The following is a 13,351-nucleotide window of genomic DNA, read 5'->3' as shown; positions in this document are numbered from 1 at the left end:
GTTGGAGATGTCATTACAATTTGAATGGTATTCACAGTTAAGCGTCTTTAACAACACAAGTACTTATATTACATTGTCAAACATCGCATCTGAGAATGTAATCTGGAGCTTATATTGCTTAAAAGTATTCCTTCAAATCTGCTAAACTGCGGTTGTGTGATTCTCGCGCGCTCAACTTTTTCTTGTTTTCCACCTCACGATGTGTTTCAAGATTTACACACCGGCCGATGTTTTTGCCCCCTTGGTGATGATAAACTTCTTCAACAACTTTGGGTTCAGGGTGTTGGTTAGGGGACCCGAAGTTCACCATGTTTTGGACATTGGCACTGATTGTGTTGGCGGCTGAGCGATTTAGTAAAACCGGTCACTTGCTGGAGTCGAGCAAGCAGGATATAACAGCGCCGGACGGCTCGGTGGAAAAGTTCATCGGCGCCAGAGGAATTAACTGTTGAGGGTAGGAATGGTGCTGCTGTGAAATCATATAACACCCCGTTGAGGGTAGGAATTTAGCCTGAAAAATTGCCTTTGCTGACAGCCCGGTATAATCTCTGAAATCCAGTCCAGGCAACAAAGCACAGTTTGCAAGCATGAACTGGCGAATTGTTGGCGAGTGATCATTGGATTGGACTAGGAGTGGCCGTCAGTCTCACAACTCAGAGAGAGGACACGACGAAGCGGGGCATTCATGCGACGAGTTCGAATCGTCCTCGCTGCCATAATATTGCGTGTTAGTATCGAGCACGGGATTTCTTTCCGAAAAATGTATCGCACTCGGATGCCTCAGCCTTCCCGGGAGTCCGACACGGGGTGATGGCCAGTTGGCCACCCACGCCGCGCTGGGGGTCGGAGTCCGAGTTCGACTCGGTGCCTGGCGGCGGCCATCAAGCGCTATAAACATGACCCGCGGCTCTCCATGCTTCAGACATGGTTCCAACTCAATTCGCCGGCCGACGTGCATTCAGATCGCTGCAAGGTCGGGCGGAAGAAGGAGAACCATCTCTGCTCCGACGAGGAAGATGGGCAAGAGGACTCTGGCCATGGTGGTCTACGACCCCGCCGCCGCCGCCCAACAGCGCGACGCCAAGCGGGCGCGGCGGCCGTCGGCAGGCGCCGGCGCTGTGGTCCCGTACGACGCGCAGCCCATGGACGCCGTCCCCCTGATGGCCATTGCGCCCCGGCTGGCGCCGGCGCTCGCCATCCCGGAGGAGCCGCCGTGCCTGCGCAGCCACATCCTCCCGGCGCTGGGGCTCCTGGACGACCTGCCGGCGCACTTCGTCGGAAGCGCGTGACGGGCACCGACCTCGAGGCGCACCAGAACCGGTTCCGCATCCCGTCCGACGGCGCCCTGGGCCGCCTCCTCCCGATCCTGACCCCCGATGAGCTCGACGCCGCCAGCCTGCTCCACGACCCAGCCCCGAGGCCGAGGCGGCAACACCAACGCGAGCCGACGGAGCTGGAGAACGTCGCCGCCGACGACGACGGTGAGGCCCAGCGTCAGGAGCAGGGGAAGGCGGCAAGGAAGAAGAGGCAGGGGAGGAGGCACGGCGGGCTGCCCGTGCGGCTGGTGGACCTCGCCGCCGGCGCCAGCAGGGAGCTGCTGCTGTCGCGGTGGGAGAGCACCGCCGGCACGGTCGTCAAGGGGGAAGGGTACATGGGCTTCGTCCGCCGGTGCAGCTTCAGGGAGCACGACGCCGTCGACATCTGGGCCTTCAAACAGCGCGCGGTCCGGCTATTCGGCGCGGCCGTGTGCCACGAGAGCCACCTGCATCTTCTCATCGTTAAGAGTGGTGGCTCGCAGCAGCAGTGCCTCTACTGCCCACGCCAGGAGTGATGGCGAACCGGAACCGGTTCATCAAGACGCGACGCTGGTAGACAAATTCCCAGGACAGGACGTATGCTTAGGACTATAGGGATAGTTTCTTTATATTATGTAAATTTAAAACTTATTCAGCTAACTATTTTATTATTTGAATGTACGCGACTAAACACCTTAGCATCCATCCATGTATATTTCTAAATTCTACGGAAAAAATCCAAATTACTTCCCTCTCCGTCAAAAGTGTGGATAACCTCCAAACTATTTTTTAGTTCAATTTATACCTAAACTATATGGCTCGATTTAAATTATTCCTTAATAAATTTTATCCTTTTTATTTATCCATGCGCAAGCGAAATTTTGAGATAGTTTATATGATGATAATAGACATCGTAACATATTTTAGTAATATATGTCAAGAGTTTTCATCATTATTTTGATAAGGTATAATATTTAATAAATTAACCATTATGGTACAATATTATAGAAAAATAATGACTAAAAATGTAAGACAATTTAAAAATTAGCTTCATTCTTGAAGTACTAATTTACTACGAAATTCTAGCACTACAATCTTGCAATCACATTCTCATTCTCATGTATGCGTACGAAGAAACTGTAGCTAAATTGGTACGGTACGTACCGGTACAGTAATGGTCGTTGAGATATAGCAGTGTAGATGCGGGCTGACTTCATTCCTTGAGGACGTGTGGGTAAAAGTGAAATCATGCATTGCATTGCACCTTTGATATTTTCATTATGGGGCAATTTTGTGGAGTACTTATTCTTCTTGCTACTCAAAATTATAAATTAATTTATTTTCTTCATGGATTTTTATAATTATGCTTCTTTAATTAATGTTTAAATAATATGTAATTTAAATAGCATGGTTTAAGCGGTTTGCTTCTTGGTGTCTCCATAAGCCTCACATGTTTTCCCGCCTCCGCAGGTTCTTGAGTTGGAGGGCACTTCACCGGATGGGAGTAGCAACACGTGTGCACACACACATCTACTCCCTCCATTTTTATTTACATGTCATATTAGGTTTGTCCTAAGTCAAACTTGGCTAACTTTTAACCAAATCTACGGATATTAGCAACAACTATACTATCTAACATATGCAATATCAACATATACTTCATGATGGATTCAAACAAATTTCGTATTATAAATGTTATTGTTTCTTTTATAAGTTTGGTCAAAATTTGTCAAGACTTGGAACAAACCCAATACAACATGTAAATAAAATAAAGGGAATATATGCATATGTTTTGACGCATATGTTGTAATAATAGTGTTTGGATGTGAATTTCTACCTTTTGATTCATCTAAATAATTTATTTTTTGCTTATGCTTGCACATCAGTTGCTCTTTCTTGTTTTTTATGTGTGCTTGTTTTAGCTGCGGTGTTATGTAGTAACGCTCCAGAATTGCTGTTGTTCTGAGGTGTTACATTTTTGCAGCTTCCTTGGTGACTATTTGATCACATAGTCATCCAAGCACCGGATCATTATCTCCAGGTCGAGCACGAAGGTGGAGCACTACCGTGTCACGAATGCAATGTTGGAATGCTTACCATAGCTTGGAACGCAATGCATCATCGACGTACTAAACATATTAAACTCGACGTCGACTTCGTCCGAGAAAAGTCGTCTTTGCTAAACCTAGGGTTCTATCCCCAAATACAGTGGCGGATCCAAAGGGGGGGCTGGAGGGGCTCCAGCCCCCCCCCCCCTATGGGCTGCAACCTCCATTGGAACAAGGAGAGCTAGAGGAGGAGAAAGTGAAGGGAGAAGAAGAAGAAGAGAAAGAAGAAGGCTTCAGCCCCCCCCTATGGCTGTGACCTGGATCCGTCACTGCCCAAATATATACTATCAAGTCAAGTAGTTCGTGAATATCTTCAAAAGGGGCCCACTGACGGCAAATCGATGGTGAATTGTGGTCATCAACCTTAAAAATTAAGGATACTTTTTTCCCATGGCGAACCCAAATATTATTAGGAGCCTAGGAGAGCAATGGAAAAACCTACCTCTCTACCATTTTTCTTGAAAAGTTTGCAGGAGCATTGCCATGTCGTTTAAGAGAGCAAGAGAAGCAAATCCGAGTTCTTACAGTAGTGCCGACATTACATAAAAGGGATAAAACTCAAACTCTAGAAAAGCAGAATTTTAACATTAAACATAAAAGATAACTCAGGACTGGACTGCCACTGGCCATCCTTCTTTCGTTGATCTCGTTCTTGATCTCTTGATCTCCTGCATTACTTCATGTGGTGACCCAAATTTCTGATCAAACATACGATGATTCCTCTCATTTCAAATGTTCCAAGCGTTGTAGATCATCATCATTGCTGCTTTTAGCTTTCTTGTTTTATTCGGAAGCTGCGCAAGTTCCTTCTCCCACCAATCCATGCAATCCTTATAAGCTGGTTTGCCAACTAGTTGATGTGTCCAATCTTCCATCTCTCTCCAGACTTGTGCAAAGGAGCAATTTAATATGAAGTGAGATGTTGTTTCCTGTTCCTGATTGCAGAGAGGGTAGATCGGATTGCAAGGTCACTGTCTGGTGATTAATTGTCAGCTGTTAGTATCTTTGTCTGCACTGTAACTTGTCAGCTGTTAGTATCTTGCTATGCACTGTAGCCAGGCAAAGAACTTGTACTTGCCCTCAGCTTCTACCTTCCAAATGTGACTTCGATGGAAAGAGCTGTGATCCTAATATGAACTGTGCATTATATCCAGATTTTGCCTTGTAGGTCATCCACCTCCAAGCAATACTGTCAGATCAGGTGCATTGCACTCCCCTGCCTGCACCATGTCTCACAGCTCAACAAGCTTGCCATTCCATCTGTCGTCTTCTGCTGATGCAACTACTCTTTAACTGTCCTATTCTTCCTCCATGCCGACAGTAAAGATCGGGGAAGAGATTCGTTGGCGCTTGGCCATTTAATCATGACAGTTGCCAAAAACTTGCTTTAGCCCTATCTCCCACCGTCACCACTATGCTCACTCCGAACAGCTGTTTATTCAGTTGTGTTGACCAGTCTGTCTGCTGTCCATTGAAACCACAGCCATCTCAAACCTTACTTTTCTACCGTAACCACCAACACAGAAGCAACATCCACGAAAACGGACACGGAATTGTGTTTCAAAAAATGAGCCACAACTGGGCTCCGATTTCTTCATTACAATTTGGACACGGATGCCTTGGCCACTTCCGAGACGAACTAGTGCGACAGCTTAGCTGTTGCCTCCGCCGCCGACGGCAACGACGCGCCGAGGTCGGGTCGGACTGCGAGTTCGACTCGGTGTCAAATGGCGCCGCCGAGCTGTATAAACAGAAAGGGCGCGGCTCCTTCTTTCTTCATCCCTCAGACATTCGATCATCCGGTCATCCCAACTCGCCGCGACGCCCATCCGAATTCCTCTGCCATCGTCGCCATCCTCTGCCTCTTGACAAGGCGTTCCTGCGGAGAAGATGGGCAAGAGGTGCCTCGCGATGGTGCTCTACGACGACTCCGCCGCCGCCGCGCAGCAGCGCGACGCCAAGCGGCCGGCGGCGGCGGACGCCGGCGCCGTCGTGGAGCCCATAGACGCCGTCCCCCTGAACGCCGTCGCGCCGCGAAGGCTGCGCCGGCCGCTGCCGGCGCCCGTCCACCGAGACGCGCCGCCGTGCCTGCGCGCGCACATCCTGCCGGCGCTGGGGCTCCAGGACGCCGCCGAGGTCCGCTTCATCCACGAGAAGCGCGTGACGAGCACCGACCTCGAGCCGCACCAGAACCGGTTCCGCATCCCCACCGACGGCGCCCTGCGCCGCCTCCGCCCGCTCCTGACCGTCGAGGAGCTCGACGCCGCCAACCTGCTCTACGACCCGGCGACCGCGGCGGCGCAGCAGCAGGAGCCCGAGCCCGAGCCCGAGCCCGAGGCGGAGCCGGGGAAGAAGAGGAGGAAGAAGCAGGGGATGGTGCACGGCGGGCTGCCCGTGAGGCTGGTGGACCTCGCCGCCGGCGCCAGCGGGCAGCTGCTGCTGTCGCGGTGGACGAACAGCCACGGCACCATCGTCAAGGGGAGCGGGTACATGGACTACATCCGGCGGTGCAGCTTCAAGGAGAACGACGTCGTGGAGATCTGGGCATTCAAGCAGCTTGAGTTCCGGCTCCTCGGCAAGACCATCTTCCCCGGGAGCGCCCTGCATGTCCTCGTCGTCAAGAGAGACGCTAAGCAGCATGGCTGCCGCTACTGCACCCCCGCGCCCGCCCACTGGATCAACGACCACGACGCCACTGACACTTGCAAGGACAAGATTCAGATAGATTCTTAATGTAGCTAGTTAGAGAAGAAGGCCTGCTCAAATTTGATTCGTAACCTTTTTTTTTCTTTTTGTTACGGTCTTCTTTGTACTTTTTTTTTTTGCTTAATGGAAGTCAGTCAGATATAAGACGATAGGCTTTGGTTAAAAAATCATTATGTTTCTATGACTTCTATCTCTATCAGCCAACAATCAATTTTGGTTAAAAAATCATCATGAACAACTTCCGATGCTCCAACCTAAGTCGATTCACTTCAGTTTAGGTTAACTTTGGTGCCGTATCCTATGGAAACCAGAGTCCTTGTGCAAACTTTGGAAACTCCAACAGAGGCCACTGGATCCTCATCCGAGGGCACCGGACATATCTGGCAAAATTTTCAGTTAGGCACCCGCCCCCTCAATCCCACCTGGACTGCGATTTTCGCAAAACCCCCCCTCCATCCGTAACCTCACGCGCCGTTAGCTGCCGTTCTGTCTCCCTCCGTTGGACTGCTTCCTCCCGATCAATCGTGGTCCAGTTTCGTCTTCCTCCGTCCTCCTGCTTCCTCCCGATCGTCTCCTACCCTAGTTGCCGCTAGCGTCGTCGCATGTCCACCAAAGCGTACGAGCACCAGCGGCCTCGACCCGTACAGCCCTAACCGCACGCCGGAGTCGAGCACCGGTCGCCGGCGTCGGCACGTGCAGCACCAGCCACCGGCCTCGACTCGTCCACCGTCGGCCTCGACCCGTGCAGCCCTAACTGCCGGCCTAGACACGTGCAGCACCGGCTGCCGGCCTCGACTCGTGACATCATTCAGTTTATTGCTGCTAATTTGATCCAATCTGTAATAATTATTTCAATGTCAGTTGTGAACCAAATTTTGGTAGAGTTTCCTGTAACCTGATCATGTAAAGGGAGCCGAAGCCGGAATCTCTGGGTACTAGATCAGTGTTTCCTGAAATAGCAGCCTGAATTTTGGTCGTGGTATTTTGATCATTTTGTACATACGTCTGTCCCATGCCTAAATTATGAAGTGCCTGAATGTTCTGATGTGGCCTTGGCCTTGCATGATGGACAGAGGCGTCGTGGGAATACCAGGTTATTTGGTATGGCAATTATTATTTTATCTTCTTTTATACCCACCCAACAACATCTTAAGATACAATGCTGCCAGCTGGGGTGGAGCAGTTCTAGTCCACATTCATAAGATACAGATTCCAACAATATAAGCACTTAAAACTGATAGGATAAAGATCTTGATAAAATTATGTGATAAAGACAGTCTAAATGTAACGAGAGGTAAAAGGATCTTAATAAAATTTATGCAAGGATAAGGAAAATCTGCATGTAACTGTAACCAGGGAGATAAATACACAATGAATGAAAGCATGTAAGTACCTGCCAATGAAATGCCTGATTGGTGATCCTGATATCATGAGGTAGTCCTTGGTACTAGTCATTTCTGATCAAGTGGTTTAACGCATGCCAGCACAGTTAAGATGGTTTGAACAATGGTGCAGATAAGCACAAGGACTGTCCCTAATGCTGCTAAGGCCAACCATGGATTACTGAAATGATTCACCCAGAGCCAAGAAATCCATCAGTTTAGACGACTCTGATAGTGTGCTTCCATAGGCAAGCAGAGTGGCCTTAAGTAATACTTGCCATTGAAATCAAATACTACATCTTTACTGAGCACGGTAAATAAATCAGATGCATGCTTGTCACTATCAAGGTGGTGGACAATTATTTCTCTATCAACAAGTAGAGTTTCATCTTCTGGCATACTAATATTCTGTGATATGAAAACAATGTAAGCCATGAAGTCATCCCCAAATTGAGGGCAGGTTTGCTCAAAAGCAATGAGATTCCTGAAAAGACCACCTGTATATTCATCAACAACAAGGCATGGAATTTCGATAGAACCATTCCTAAACTTAATGTCTAGTAGAGAATGAGGTCTGCACTTGAGTCAAATGTCATTATCAAATAACAGAACACAAATCCATTACTGAATTTTCAGATGACAGAGTACAAATCGTTACATATTTTCATATGACAAAGTACAATTCAATCTAAATAATTTCAAATGACAGGACACAATTCTAACCAAATCACCTAAAATGTCAGAACACAATTCATTTGCTGGATCCTGATTCCTATCACTTAGGTGGAGGGCGCCGGCACTGTTGGGCTGCTCCATGGCCTTGTGACGATGGCGGGCGGCGACCCTTGCGACTCGAGGGAGGTGGCGCTGGTGGAGCCGGCGGTGACCCGAGGGAGGCAACGCTGGTGGAGCTGGCGGTGATGTTGGCCATCCCGCACGGAACAGAGGCGAGGTGAGGGCGGCGGCGCTCTGGGAGGGCGCGGCAGCGCTGTAGGGCGAATGAGTGCTCGCTCCCCTTGACGTCAAGCGGCAGGGGTCTCAGATCTGGGGGAGACGAAACGGGGGCTCCACCAACGCGTGACGGAACGGAACGGAGGGGGGATGCAAAAAAAACCAGGCACCGGTGGGGTGAGGGCGGGCGCCTAAGTGAAAATGTACCACAGATCTGTCCATGTCCAGTGCCCTCGGATGGGGATCCAGTGGTCTCTGTTGGAGTTTCCAAAGTTTGCACAAGGATTCTTGTTTCCATAGGATATGGTGCCTACCTATATACCTATATATTTCTAAAGCAAGTAAGATTTCTATCTAAATTTTGGGTTTGGTTCGTCTCATGTTATTGACAGGTGAGTTTTAATCCATCCCGAGTTGAACTAGCTCTCCGTACAAATTAACGTCCAAACAACTATACTAATGTGATACTTATACTAATTTTATCTATAGTCGGCTCTAGAATAGTTTATTTTGTAGCAAGTCCATCCGGCGCACAAAGGATTGACCACCACCTGGGTGTGAGGTTCCCACCGCCCTACCTATCCGCCCTGGATACATCAGGCGAGAGTCATTAAGATAATCAACGCTAAATTTATTATTATATATAATCAACGCCAGAGCAAAACTTTCGATCGGCTAGATTTTAGGAAGATTATCCATCTAATCAAAACCGGACTTCGTCCAGAATACGTGCATGTGCAGCGGACGTGCAAGACCATTAACTGAGCATCTCCAAGAGTTTGCCATATTTTACTTGGCATATCTTGTGTTTTGCCAACTTTTAAAAAGATATGCCAAGTAAAAAAAGAGCTTATCTCCAACAGTTTGGCATAATTCACTTGTCAAATCCAGATCTAACTTACATCAAGAACCTGAGAGAGAAACAAAATTATATTTATGCCCTTCCACCTCTTGAAAACTTAAATCAGGAACCCTTCTATGTTATTTTTTTTTTTTCACCCTCCCACCTGACTAGAAACCACGATGCCAACCGCGCGCCGTGCGCGTATATTTACGCGCTGGAGGCTGGTTTTCCCAAGTTGCCAAAAATTGCCAAGCATTTTGCCAAACTGTTGGAGGAGTATTTTTAACGTTTTTGCCAAAAATCAAATATGACAACTCGATTTGCCAAATTGCTGGAGATGCTCGACGTTGATTAGTTCCCCATCATTTTAAGAATTCGAGTTTACTCACGCTAAGTGGTTAGGATAAGAAGAATACATGAAAGTGGTTTGTTTACATGTGCACTACTACAAAAACGATTTTTAGGAACACTTCAATTTTTTTCTAGGAACAGATCAAAATTTGATCCGTTGCTACAAATAAAGCAAAAGTACTGTAGCAACCGACCCGCCGCTAAAAATATATTTCTAGAGGCAGATCAGCGCATTAACAGCCTCTAAAAATTAGTTATTTGTAGGGGCGAGCGATGTTGTGACCCGCCTCTAGAAATGACATTTCTAGGGGCGGCTCACCCTACCATCCGCCCCTACCATCCGCCTCTAAAGACTCTTTTTGCAGCAGTGGTGCTTGCATGTATGTGTTTTTCTTTTTAGCTGATTAGGCAATTACCAGAATACATATAGTATACTGTTGAATTCAAGGAATCTCTACTATTTCTAAAGCAAGCAATAATTTCTTGATCCGTCAATTGGAATTCCAATCAGAACCCGAACAATCAATACCCCCATGCGATCTTGGAACGACTTGTACACGAAGTGAAAGAGTAAAAAATTGATGATTTTATGTAGATCTAGGTAAAATTTATATTATCCGTAGCAATGTACAAGCACTGCACTATACTAGTACAAAATCAAATGACGAAAAGCTCCCCTGACTCAATTGCTTGAGCTCGTAGATTGCTCCTCCAATAGGAGCTAGCCGATACAAATCATCCTCCATGGCTTGTTTCAAAATTGGAGAATTCGTTTCAAAGATCACGTTGCAGATTCCTATTTCCACTACAGTCCGAGCCCCTTCTGTGCAGGCTATCAATTTTGCTTGCAAAGCATCCCTCAGGCGAGACAGCTTGCCAGCAGCAGCTATATATGAACCATCTGTGTTTATCTCGACAAAAGTCCTTGATGGTTTACTTTGTACTAGGCTTGTCACCTTCTGCTTTCCCGCTTGGTTCAAGTTAACTCTGTTGCTGCCAACTGAATAACAGAGATCAGAACATCTACACAGAGGCGGATCGGAGCCGCCCCGCCACCCCCCCCCCCCCCCCCCCCCATTTTGAACTATTAAAGAAGAAGAAGAAGAAAAGAGAAGAGAAGAAGGAAATTAAAAAAAAAGGAAAATGAGCTCCCCTAATTTACATTCTAGATTTGCCACTGTCTACACATCTCCTCGTTTCCCCCTCCCTTACTTTGTTTCTTTCATTTCACCACTGCCATAATAGAACAATTATTTTCATCTGCACTTCGAGATCCAGTTTCATAATATGCCTCAAAGCCTCCGTGGCTGAAGAACTTTCAGCCAACAATCAATTGAAAGCAAATAATAAGACACAAACCAAGCCTTTGCAACAAGTGGAGTCGCTTCACACTCGACTATCATGAGTTTGGGCACTTTTTTAAATTACTCTAGACTACTGCAACGAGTTACGAGTGTGAAGGGGATCACGGTGTTTTGGATCTGTGATTTTTCAAGTAAATTGTTTTTATTATAATCGTCTAAACAATTAATCGAGAAAAGTAATGTAGTGCCGTCGCTAGAGCTGGCAAATTGGAATGGCTACAAGCTCGATAGCAACACACACTACTAGAAAACGGGCCTTCAGAACCAGTTGAAAATGCCCATAGATACCAGTTTCCCAACCGGTTCCCACTAACTGAGATCAATGCGGTTGGCTTAGGACACCTAGTTTTTCACCCGGTGCCTTAGGCACTCATCTGGGTTCACATTTCATTTATTAACATCAATCGAGTGTCAACATAAATTATTTATTAAATAATATTGGAAGTAAATATAATAAATTAAATAAATCAATGATTGATTATGAAACAAATTGGAGTGTCCTCAAAATTATATACAATTTGCAAATACAAAATTGAACACTATTAGACTAAACTAGAATATATAACCTCACATGGGTCAAAATTATAATAAAATAACCCAATTTCTAATTACATCTAAATAAATAGTTATATTATGCCTAATAATTATATAATAATATTTATATAACAATAATATAAAACTATAAACTAAATCGGGTCCAAACTACATCTACAAATATTTATCATGTGTATAAACTAAATCAAGTGCTAACTACATCTACAAAATTAATTTGCTAAAGGATGAAAAAAATTACTAACCTTTTTAAGAAAAATTGAAAAAAAATCGTCTCCCCTCCCCTCACTTGGCTGCCATAAACAGTGAGTTCACGGCAGCTTGGAGGGGGGACGGGGTATTTATAGTGGCGGCAAAGGCACCGGTTGGTGCAAAACAACCGGTGCTAAAAGTAATTGATCAGCATCGGTTGAAGTTTCCAACCGGTGTCTATGTCCAAGACCAGCACTGGCACCGAGTCATGGCATGACCCGGTGCTAAAGTCTGATTCATAAGCACTGGTTCGTTCCTCCACCCAGTGCCATTGATGCATGGTCCATTTGGTACCGGCTCATGGTATCAATCGGTGCCTTTGCTTGTGCATTGGCACCGGTTTGTGCCGCAGCGTGCCTTGCCGGCGCTCGACGCAGGCCAAGAGTACCGGTTATTATTGCAACCGGTACTGATGCCTCGTATCAGTACCGGTTGGTGCAGTGGCTGGTACTTTTGGTCTGAATCTTTGGCTCATTTTCTAGTAGTGACACTTGACAACCGTTCTCTTTTCCATCGTAAGAGCATAAGAGCATCACCGGCAATGACATTCAAATCAGACCCTCTATTTCTTGAGTAAAGGCTCCCTCTATTTTTTGAGAGCTAGTTTTTTAACCTCAACTACAAACGTAACCTCTAAATCTCACCCTCCTCTTTTAGTCTAAAGGGTGGGACCCGTTTATCAGTGGACGGGGAACTCCCTAGAAACCCTCCAAGAATAGAGGGTGGAGATTTCAAGATGCTAATGGTTTAGGATCCAAACCAAAACCGCACCAAACTAATTTTATTAAATATATTAACATAAACCACTCCAAACCAATCTATATCATGTTAAAACCAAACCAAACCACACCATCTGAGCCTCCTAGAAGGTTAGACTAAAATAAATACTTTGTACAAGACAATATAATTATATATGCAAATATAAGCCCGTTGAGAACTGGATCTTGGAAATAAAACATTGTGTTCACATAATAAAATTTTGTCAAAATCGACTGAAAATTGTTAAAGATGACTTCGTATGACTGACAGCTACTCTATGCAAAGCAGTATGGCTACACATACATGTGGGTCCCATGTCAAGAGCCGGATCCTGGAAATAAAACATCGCGTTCACACTATTAAATTTTTATCAAAATTGATTGAGATTTGTTGGAGATGGCTCAGTATTACTGGCCGCTACTCTATGCAAAGCTGTTTGGCTAGAACTACACGTGGGCCCCACGTCAAGAGCCGAACCCTAGAAATAAAATCTCGCGTTCACACTATAAAATTTTATCGAAATTGACTGAATTTTTTTTGAGGCGACTCAGTATGACTGGTAGCTACTCTGTGCAAAACAGTATGGCTAGACGTACATGTGGGCCCCACACCAAGAGCTGGACCCCGGAAATAAAACCTCGCGTTCACACTATAGATTTTTATCAAAATTGACTAATTTTTTTTTTGAAACGACTCGGTATGACTGGTAGCTACTCTGTGCAAAATAGTGTAGCTAGACCTACACGTGGACCCTATGTTAAGAGAGCAGTCACTCGATGGTATTAGT

Source organism: Panicum virgatum, chromosome 3N (genome assembly GCF_016808335.1).
Source record: "Panicum virgatum strain AP13 chromosome 3N, P.virgatum_v5, whole genome shotgun sequence".
Lineage (NCBI taxonomy): Eukaryota > Viridiplantae > Streptophyta > Magnoliopsida > Poales > Poaceae > Panicum > Panicum virgatum.
Note: the sequence above shows the minus strand (reverse complement) of the source record.